The following is a 12124-nucleotide window of genomic DNA, read 5'->3' on the forward strand; positions in this document are numbered from 1 at the left end:
CCAATTCTAACCCTAACCCTAACCCTAACCCTAACACTTACCCAAAGACTTACCCTAACCCGTCCCATAATCCTAACACATACGCTAACACTAACCAAAACCCTAACACGTACGCTCACCCTAAACTCTTGTTGTACACTAACCAGTACCCTAATCCGTCCCCGTGCTGTAACCCTAACCCAAACCCTAACCCAAACCCTAACCCTTACAAGAAGCCTTACCTTTACCCGTCCCCTAATCCTAAACCGTACGCTAACACTAAACCGTACCATAACACGTACGCTCACCCTAAACCGTTGTCGTACCCTCACCTCTACCCTAAACCGTCCCCATCCCCTAACCCTAAGCCTAACCCTAACTCTTACCCGAAGCCTTACCCTAACCCATCCCCTAATCCTAACACGTACGCTAACACTAACCCGTACCCTAACACGTACGCTCACCCTAACCTGTTGTCGTACCCTAACCTGTACCCTAAATCGTTCCCGTCCCCTAATCCTAACCCTAACCATAACCCTAACCCTAACCCTAACCCTTACCTGAAGCCTTACACTAACCTGTCCCCTAATCCTAACCCGTACGCTAACACTAACCCATACCCTAACACGTACACTCACCCTAAACAGTTGTCTTACCCTAACCTGGACCCTAAACCTTCCCCGTCCCCTAACCCTAACCTTAAACCTAACCTTAACACTAAACATTACCCGAAGCCTTACCCTAACCCCTCCCCTAAACCTAAGCTGTACGCTAACACTAACCCATACCCTAACACTTAAGCTGACCCTAAACCGTTGTGGTACCCTAACCTGTACCCTAAACCGTCTCCGTCCACTAACCCTAACCCTAACCCTAACCCTAACCCTTACCTGAAGCCTTACCCTAAACCGTCCCATAATCCTTACCCGTACGCTAACACTAACCCATAACCTAACTCGTACGTTCACCCTAAACCGTTGTTGTACCCTAACCTATACCCGAAACGGTCCCCGTCCCTTAACCCTAAGCCTAACCCTAACCCTTACCCGAAGGCTTGCCCTAATCCGTCCCCTAATCCTAACCCGTACGCTAACACTAACCCATACCCTAACACGTACGCTCAACATAAACAGTTGTCGTACCCTAACTTGTCCCCAAAACCGTCCCCTTCCTCTAACCCTAACCCTAACACAAACCCTAACCCTAACCCTTACCTGAAGACTTACCCTAACCTGGCCCCTAATCCTAAACTGTACGCTAACACTAACCCATACCCTAACACGTACGCTCACCCTAAACCGTTGTCGTACACTAACCTGTACCCTAAACCGTCCCCGTCCCCTAACCCTAATCTTAACCCTAACCCTAACACTAACCCTTACCCGAAGCCTCACCCTAACCCATCCCCTAATCCTAATGCGTACACTAACACTAACCCGTACCCTAACATGTACGCTCACCCTAAACCGTTGTCGTACCCTAACCTGTCCCCTGAACCGTCCCAGTCCCCTAACCCTAACCCTAACCCTTACCCGAAGCCTTACACTAACCCGTACGCTAACACTAACCCGTACCCTAACACGTGCGCTCTCCCTAAACCGTTGTGGTACCCTAACCTGTCCGTAAACCGTCCCCGTCCCCTAACCCTAACCCTAACCCTAGCGCTTACCCGAAGCCTTACCCTAACCTGTCCCCTAATACTAACCCGTACGCTAACACTAACCCGTACCCTAACACGTACGCTCACCCTAAACCGTTGTCGTACCCTAAACTGTCCCCTAAACCGTCCCCGTCCCCGTCCCCGTCCCCTAACCCTAACCCTAACCCTTACCAGAAGGCTTACCCTAAACCGTCCCCTAATCCTAACCCGTACGCTAACACTAACCCATACCCTAACACGTACGCTCAGCCTAAACCATTGTCGTACCCTAACCTGTCCCCTAAACCGTCCCCGTCCCCTAACCCTAACCCTAACCCTAAACCTAACCCCTACCCGAAGCCATACCCTAACCCGTCCCCTATCCTAAACCGTACCCTAAAACTAACCCGTACCATAACACGTACGCTCACCCTATACCGTTGTCGTACCCTAACCTGTCCCCTGAACCGTCCCTGTCCCCTAACCCTAACCCTAACCCTAACCCTAACCCTTACCCGAAGCCTTACCCTACACCGTCCCCTAATCCTAACCCGTACGCTAACACTAACCCGTAACCTAAAACGTACGCTCACCCTAAACCGTTGTCGTGCCCTAACCTGGCCCCTAAACCATCCCCGTCCCGTAACCCTAACCCTAACCCTAACACTAACCCTAACCCTAACCCTTAACCGAAGCCTTACCCTAACCCGTCCCCTAATACTAACCCATACGCTAACACTAACCCATACCCTAACACGTACGCTCACCATAAACCATTGTCATACACTAACCTGTCCCCAAAACCGTCCCCTTCCCCTAACCCTAACCCTAACCCTTACCTGAAGACTTACCCTAACCCGGCCCCTAATCCTAACCCGTACGCAAACACTAACCCGTACCCTAAAACGTACGCTCACCCTAAACCGTTGTCGTACCCTAACCAGTCCCCTAAACTGTCCCTGTCCCCTAACCCTAACCCTAACCCTAACCCTTACCCGAAACCTTACCATACACCGTCCCCTAATCCTAACCCGTGCGCTAACACTAACCCGTACCCTAACACGTACGCTCACCCTAAACTGTTGTCGTGCCCTAACCTGGCCCCTAAACCGTCCCCGTCCCGTAACCCTAACCCTAACCGTAACACTAACCCTAACCCTAACCCTTACCCGAAGCCTTACCCTAACCTGTCCCCTAATCCTAACCCATACGCTAACACTAACCCATACCCTAACACGTACGCTCACCATAAACCGTTGTCATACACTAACCTGTCCCCAAAACCGTCCCCTTCCCCTAACCCTAACCATAACCCTAGCCCTAACCCTAACCCTTACCCGAAGCCTTACTGTAACCTGTCCCCTAATCCTAAACCGTACGATAACACTAACCCGTACCCTAACACATACGCTCACCCTAAACCGTTGTCATGCCCTAACCTGTCCCGTAAACCGTCCCCGTCCCCTAAGCCTAACCCTAATCCAACCCTAACCCTAGCTATTACCCGAAGCCTTACCCTAAGCCGTCCCCTAATCCTAACCCGTACGCTAACACTAACCCGTACCCTAACATGTACGCTCACCCTAATCCATTGTCGTACCCTAAACTGTCCACTAAACCGTCCCCGTCCCCTAACTCTAACCCTAATCCTAACCCTAACTCTAACCCTTACTCGAACCGTTACCCTAACCCGGCCCCTAATCGTAACCTGGATGCTAACACTAACCCGTACCCTAACACGTACGCTCACCCTAAACCGTTGCCGTACCCTAACCTGTCCCCTAAACCGTCCCCGTCCCCGTCCCCTAACCCTAACCCTAACACTAACCCTAACCCTAACCATTACCCGAAGCCTTACCCCAACCCGTCCCCTAATCCTAACCCGTACGCTAACACTAACCCATACCCTAACACGTACGCTCAACATAAACAGTTGTCGTACCCTAACTTGTCCCCAAAACCGTCCCCTTCCTCTAACCCTAACCCTAACCCTAACCCTAACCCTAACCCTTACCTGAAGACTTACCCTAACCTGGCCCCTAATCCTAAACTGTACGCTAACACTAACCCATACCCTAACACGTACGCTCACCCTAAACCGTTGTCGTACACTAACCTGTACCCTAAACCGTCCCCGTCCCCTAACCCTAATCTTAACCCTAACCCTAACACTAACCCTTACCCGAAGCCTCACCCTAACCCATCCCCTAATCCTAATGCGTACACTAACACTAACCCGTACCCTAACATGTACGCTCACCCTAAACCGTTGTCGTACTCTAACCTGTCCCCTGAACCGTCCCAGTCCCCTAACCCTAACCCTAACCCTTACCCGAAGCCTTACACTAACCCGTACGCTAACACTAACCCGTACCCTAACACGTGCGCTCTCCCTAAACCGTTGTGGTACCCTAACCTGTCCGTAAACCGTCCCCGTCCCCTAACCCTAACCCTAACCCTAGCGCTTACCCGAAGCCTTACCCTAACCTGTCCCCTAATACTAACCCGTACGCTAACACTAACCCGTACCCTAACACGTACGCTCACCCTAAACCGTTGTCGTACCCTAAACTGTCCCCTAAACCGTCCCCGTCCCCGTCCCCGTCCCCTAACCCTAACCCTAACCCTTACCAGAAGGCTTACCCTAAACCGTCCCCTAATCCTAACCCGTACGCTAACACTAACCCGTACCCTAACACGTACGCTCAGCCTAAACCATTGTCGTACCCTAACCTGTCCCCTAAACCGTCCCCGTCCCCTAACCCTAACCCTAACCCTAAACCTAACCCCTACCCGAAGCCATACCCTAACCCGTCCCCTATCCTAAACCGTACCCTAAAACTAACCCGTACCATAACACGTACGCTCACCCTATACCGTTGTCGTACCCTAACCTGTCCCCTGAACCGTCCCTGTCCCCTAACCCTAACCCTAACCCTAACCCTAACCCTTACCCGAAGCCTTACCCTACACCGTCCCCTAATCCTAACCCGTACGCTAACACTAACCCGTAACCTAAAACGTACGCTCACCCTAAACCGTTGTCGTGCCCTAACCTGGCCCCTAAACCATCCCCGTCCCGTAACCCTAACCCTAACCCTAACACTAACCCTAACCCTAACCCTTAACCGAAGCCTTACCCTAACCCGTCCCCTAATACTAACCCATACGCTAACACTAACCCATACCCTAACACGTACGCTCACCATAAACCATTGTCATACACTAACCTGTCCCCAAAACCGTCCCCTTCCCCTAACCCTAACCCTAACCCTTACCTGAAGACTTACCCTAACCCGGCCCCTAATCCTAACCCGTACGCAAACACTAACCCGTACCCTAAAACGTACGCTCACCCTAAACCGTTGTCGTACCCTAACCAGTCCCCTAAACTGTCCCTGTCCCCTAACCCTAACCCTAACCCTAACCCTTACCCGAAACCTTACCATACACCGTCCCCTAATCCTAACCCGTGCGCTAACACTAACCCGTACCCTAACACGTACGCTCACCCTAAACTGTTGTCGTGCCCTAACCTGGCCCCTAAACCGTCCCCGTCCCGTAACCCTAACCCTAACCGTAACACTAACCCTAACCCTAACCCTTACCCGAAGCCTTACCCTAACCTGTCCCCTAATCCTAACCCATACGCTAACACTAACCCATACCCTAACACGTACGCTCACCATAAACCGTTGTCATACACTAACCTGTCCCCAAAACCGTCCCCTTCCCCTAACCCTAACCATAACCCTAGCCCTAACCCTAACCCTTACCCGAAGCCTTACTGTAACCTGTCCCCTAATCCTAAACCGTACGATAACACTAACCCGTACCCTAACACATACGCTCACCCTAAACCGTTGTCATGCCCTAACCTGTCCCGTAAACCGTCCCCGTCCCCTAAGCCTAACCCTAATCCAACCCTAACCCTAGCTATTACCCGAAGCCTTACCCTAAGCCGTCCCCTAATCCTAACCCGTACGCTAACACTAACCCGTACCCTAACATGTACGCTCACCCTAATCCATTGTCGTACCCTAAACTGTCCACTAAACCGTCCCCGTCCCCTAACTCTAACCCTAACCCTAACCCTAACCCTAACCCTTACTCGAACCGTTACCCTAACCCGGCCCCTAATCGTAACCTGGATGCTAACACTAACCCGTACCCTAACACGTACGCTCACCCTAAACCGTTGCCGTACCCTAACCTGTCCCCTAAACCGTCCCCGTCCCCGTCCCCTAAGCCTAACCCTAACACTAACCCTAACCCTAACCATTACCCGAAGCCTTACCCCAACCCGTCCCCTAATCCTATCCCATACGCTAACACTAACCCATACCCTAACACGTACGCTCAACATAAACCGTTGTCGTACCCTAACCTGACCCCAAAACCGTCCCCTTCCCCTAGCCCTAACCCTAACCCTAACCCTAACCCTAACACTTACCTGAAGACTTACCCTAACCCGGCGCCTAATCCTAACCCATACGCTAACACTAACCCTTAACCTAACACGTACGATCACCCTAAAACATTCTCGTAACCTAACCTGTCCCCTAAACAGTCCCCGTCCCCGTCCCCTAACCCTAACCCTAACCCTAACCCTTACCCGAAGGCTTATCCTAACCCGTCCCCTAATCCTAACCCGTACGCTAACACTAACCCGTACCCTAACACGTACGCTCAGCCTAAACAATTGTCATACCGTAACCTGTTCCCTAAACCGTCCCCGTCCCTGTCCCCTAACCCTAACCCTAATCCTAACCCTAACCCTTACCCGAAGCCATACCCTAACCCGTCCCCTAATCCTAACCCGTACCCTAACACTAACCCGTACCCTAACACGTACACTCACCCTAAACCGTTGTCGTACCCATACCTGTCCCCTGAACCGTCTCCGTCCCCTAACCCTAACCCTAACCCTAACCCTAAACCTTACCCGAAGCCTTACCCTAACCCGTCCCCTAATCCTAACCCGTACGCAAACACTAACCCATACCCTAAAACGTACGCTCACCCTAAACAATTGTCGTGCCCTGACCTGGCCCCTAAACCGTCCCCGTCTAGTAACCCTAACCGTAACCCTAACACTAACCCTAACCCTTACCCGAAGGCTTACCCCAACCCGTCCCCTAATCCTAACCCGTACGCTAACACTAAACCGTACCCTAACACGTACGCTAAGCCTAAACCGTTGTCGCACTCTAACCTGTCCCCTAAACCGTCCCCGTCCCCTAACCCTAACCGTAACCCTAACCCTAACCATAACCCTTACCCGAAGCCTTACCCTAACCCGTCCCCTAATCCTAAACCGTACGATAACACTAACCCGTACCCTAACACGTATGCTCACGCTAAACCGTTGTCATACCCTGACCTGTCCCCTAAACCCTCCCCGTCCCCTAACCCTAACCGTAACCCTAACCCTAAACCTAACGCTTACCAGAAGCCTTACCCTAACCCGTCCCCTAATCCTAACCCGTACGCTAACACTAACCCGTACCCTAACACGTACGCTCAGCCTAAACAATTGTCGTACCGTAACCTGTTCCCTAAACCGTCCCCGTCCCTGTCCCCTAACCCTAACCCTAATCCTAACCCTAACCCTTACCCGAAGCCATACCCTAACCCGTCCCCTAATCCTAACCCGTACCCTAACACTAACCCGTACCCTAACACGTACACTCACCCTAAACCGTTGTCGTACCCATACCTGTCCCCTGAACCGTCTCCGTCCCCTAACCCTAACCCTAACCCTAACCCTAAACCTTACCCGAAGCCTTACCCTAACCCGTCCCCTAATCCTAACCCGTACGCAAACACTAACCCATACCCTAAAACGTACGCTCACCCTAAACAATTGTCGTGCCCTGACCTGGCCCCTAAACCGTCCCCGTCTAGTAACCCTAACCGTAACCCTAACACTAACCCTAACCCTTACCCGAAGGCTTACCCCAACCCGTCCCCTAATCCTAACCCGTACGCTAACACTAAACCGTACCCTAACACGTACGCTAAGCCTAAACCGTTGTCGCACTCTAACCTGTCCCCTAAACCGTCCCCGTCCCCTAACCCTAACCGTAACCCTAACCCTAACCATAACCCTTACCCGAAGCCTTACCCTAACCCGTCCCCTAATCCTAAACCGTACGATAACACTAACCCGTACCCTAACACGTATGCTCACGCTAAACCGTTGTCATACCCTGACCTGTCCCCTAAACCCTCCCCGTCCCCTAACCCTAACCGTAACCCTAACCCTAAACCTAACGCTTACCAGAAGCCTTACCCTAACCCGTCCCCTAATCCTAACCCGTACGCTAACACTAACCCGTACCCTAACACGTACGCTCAGCCTAAACCGTTGTCGTACCCTAAACTGTCCCCTAAACCGTCCCCGTCCCCTAACGCTAACCGTAACCGTAACCCAAACCCTAACCCTTACCCGAAGCCTTACACTAACCCGTCCCCTAATCATAAAGCGTACGATAACACTAACCCGTACCCTAACACGTACGCTCACCCTAAACCGTTGTCATACACTGACCTGTCCCCTAAACCCTCCCCGTCCCCTAACCCTAAACCTAACCCTAGCCCTAACACTAAACCTTACCAGAAGCCTTACCCTCACCCATCCCCTAATCCTAACCCGTACGCTAACACTAACCCGTACCCTATCACGTACGCTCACCCTAAACCGTTGTCGTACCCTAACCTGTCCCGTAACCGTACCCATCCCCTAACCCTAACCCTAATCCTATCCCTAACCGTAGCCATTACCCGAAGCCTTACCCTAACCCGTCCCCTAATCCTAACCCGTACGCTAACACTAACCCGTACCCTAACATGTACGCTCACCCTAAACCATTGTCATACCCTATACTGTCCCCTAAACCGTCCCCATGCCCTAACCCTAACCCTAACCCTAACCCTAAAACTAACCCTTACCCTAACCCGTCCCCTAATCCTAACCCGTACGCTAAAACTAACCCATACCCTAACACGTACGCTCACCCTAAACCGTTGTCGTACACTACCCTGTACCCTAAACTGTCCCCGTCCCCTAACTCTAACCCTAACACTAACCCTAACCCTTACCCGAAGCCTCACCCTAACCCATCCCCTAATCCCAACGCGTACGCTAACACTAACCCGTACCCTAACATGTACGCTCACCCTAAACCGTTGTCGTACCCTAACCTGTCCCCTGAACCGTCCCAGTCCCCTAACCCTAACCCTAACCCTAATCCTAACCCTAACACTTACCCGAAGCCTTACCCTAACCCGTCCCCTAATACTAACCCATACGATAACACTAACCCGTACCCTAACACGTATGCTCACCCTAAACCGTTGTCGTACCCTAAACTGTCCCCTAAACCGTCACCATCCCCGTCCCCTAACCCTAACCCTAACACTAACCCTAACCCTAACCCTTACCCGAAGCCTTACCCCAACCCGTCCCCTAATCCTAACCCGTACGCTAACACTAACCCATACCCTACCACGTACGCTCAACATAAACTGTTGCCGTGCCCTAACCTGTCCCGAAAACCGTCCCCTTCCCCTAACCCTAACCCTAACCCTAACCCTAACCCTAACCCTTACCTGAAGACTTACCCTAACCCGGCCCCTAATCCTAACCCGTACGCTAACACTAACCCTTACCCTAACACGTACGCTCACCCTAAAGCGTTCTCGTAACCTAACCTATCCCCTAAACCGTCTCCGTCCCCGTCCCCGTCCCCTAACCCTAACCCTAACCCTTACCCGAAGGCTTACCCTAACCCGTCCCCTAATCCTAACCCGTACGCTAACACTAACCCGTACCCTAACACGTACGCTCAGCTTAAACCATTGTCGTACCCTAACCTGTCCCCTAAACCATCCCCGTCCCCGTCCCCTAACCCTAACCCTAACCCTAACCCTTACCCGAAGACATACTCTAACCAGTCCCCTAATCCTAACCCGTACGCTAACACTAACCCGTACCCTAACACGTACGGTCACCCTAAACCGTTGTCGTACCCTAACCTGTCCCCTGAACCGTCCCCGTCCCCGTCCCCTAACCCTAACCCTAACCCTAACCCTTACCCGAAGCCTTACCCTAATCCGTCCCCTAATCCTAAACCGTACGCAAACACTAAACCGTACCCTAAAACGTACGCTCACCCTAAACTGTTGTCGTACCCTAACGTGTCCCCTAAACTGTCCCCGTCCCCTAAACCTAACCCTATCCCTAACCCTTACCCGAAGCCTTACCCTACACCGTCCCCTAATCCTAACCGTGCGCTAACACTAAGCCATACCCTAACACGTACGCTCACCCTAAACCGTTGTCGTGCCCTAACCTGGCCCCTAAACCGTCCCCGTCCCGTAACCCTAGCCCTAACCCTAACACTAACCCTAACCCTAACCCTTACCCGAAGCCTTACCCTAACCCGTCCCCTAATCCTAACCCATACGCTAACACTAACCCATACCCTAAGACGTACGCTCACCATAAACCGTTGTCATACACTAACCTGTCCCCAAAACCGTCCCCTTGCCCTAACCCTAACCCTAACACTAACCCTAACCCTAAACCTTACCCGAAGGCTTACCCTAACCCATCCCCTAATCCTAACCCGTACGTTAACACTAACCCATACCCTAACACGTACGCTCACCATAAACCGTTGTCGTACTCTAACCTCTCCCCTAAACCGTCCCCGTCCCCTAACCCTAACCGTAACCCTAACCCTAACCCTTACCCGAAGCCTTACCCTAACCCGTCCCCTAATCCTAACCCGTACGCTAACACTAACCCGTACCCTAACATGTACGCTCACCCTAAACCGTTGTCGTAACCTAACCTGTCCCCTAAACGGTCCCCGTCCCCTAACCCTAACCCTAACCCTAACCCTAATCCTAACCCTTGCCCGAAGCGTTACCCTAACCCGTCCCCTAATTCTAACCCGTACGCTAACACTAACCCGTACCCTAACACGTACACTCACCCTAAACCGTTGTCGTACCCTAACCTGTCCCCTAAACCGTCCCCGTCCCCTAACCCTAACCCTAACCCTAACCCTAACCCTAACCCTTACCTGAAGCCTTACCCTAAGCCATCCCCTAATCCTAACCCGTACTCTAACACTAAGCCGTACCCTAACACATATGCTCACCCTAAACTGTTTTCGTACCCTAACCTGTCCCCTAAACCGTCCCCGTCCCCTAACCCTAACCCTAACCCTAACCCTTACCCGAAGCCTTACCCTAACCCGGCCCCTAATCCTAACCCGTACGCTAACACTAACCCGTACCCTAACATGTACGCTCACCCTAAACTGTTGTCATACCCTAACTTGTCCCCTAAACCGTCTGCATCCCCTAACCCTAACCCGAACCCTAACCCTAACCCTAACTCTAACCCCTACCCGAAGCCTTACCCTAACCCGTCCCCTAAACCTAACACGTATGCTAACACTAACCTGTACCCTAACACGTACACTCACCCTAAACCGTTGTCGTACCCGAACCTGTCCCGAAAACCGTCCCCGTCCCGTAACCCCAACCCTAACCCTAACCCTAACCCTAACCCTAACCCTTACCCGAAGCCTTACCCTAACCCGTCCCCTAATCCTAACCCATACGCTAACACTAACCCGTACCATAACACGTACGCTCACCCTAAACCGTTGTCGTACTCTTACCTGTCCCCTAAACCGTTCCCGTCCCCTACCCCTAACCCTAACCCTATACCTAACCCTAACCCTTACCCGAAGCCTTGCACTAACCCGTCCCTTAATCCTAAACTGTACGCTAACACTAAATCTTACCCTAACACGTACGCTCACCCTAAACCGTTGTCGTACCCTAACCTGTCCCCTAAACCGTCCCCGTCCCCGTCCCCTAACCCTAACCCTAACCCTAACCCTAACCCTTACCCGAAGCCTTACCCTAAGTCGTCCCCTAATCCTAACCCGTACGCTAACAGTAACCCATACCCTAACACGTATGCTCACCCTAAACCGTTGTCGTATCCTAACCTGTCCCCTAAACCGTCCCTGTCCCCTAACCCTAACCCTAACCCTAACCCTAACCCTAACCCTTACCCGAACCCTTACCCTAACCCGTCCCCTAATCCTAACCCCTATGCTAACACTAACCCTTACCCTAACACGTACGCTCACCCTAAACCGTTGTCGTACCCTAACCTGTCCACTAAACCGTCCCCGTCCCCTAACCCTAACCCTAACCCTAACCCTAACCCTTACCCGAAGCCTTACCCTAACCCGTCCCCTAATCCTAACCCATACGCTAACACTAACCCGTACCATAACACGTACGCTCACCCTAAACCGTTGTCGTACTCTTACCTGTCCCCTAAACCGTTCCCGTCCCCTACCCCTAACCCTAACCCTATACCTAACCCTAACCCTTACCCGAAGCCTTGCACTAACCCGTCCCCTAATCCTAAGCCGTACGCTAACAGTAACCCGTACCCTAACACGTATG

Source organism: Phocoena phocoena, chromosome 11, assembly GCF_963924675.1.
Source record: "Phocoena phocoena chromosome 11, mPhoPho1.1, whole genome shotgun sequence".
Lineage (NCBI taxonomy): Eukaryota > Metazoa > Chordata > Mammalia > Artiodactyla > Phocoenidae > Phocoena > Phocoena phocoena.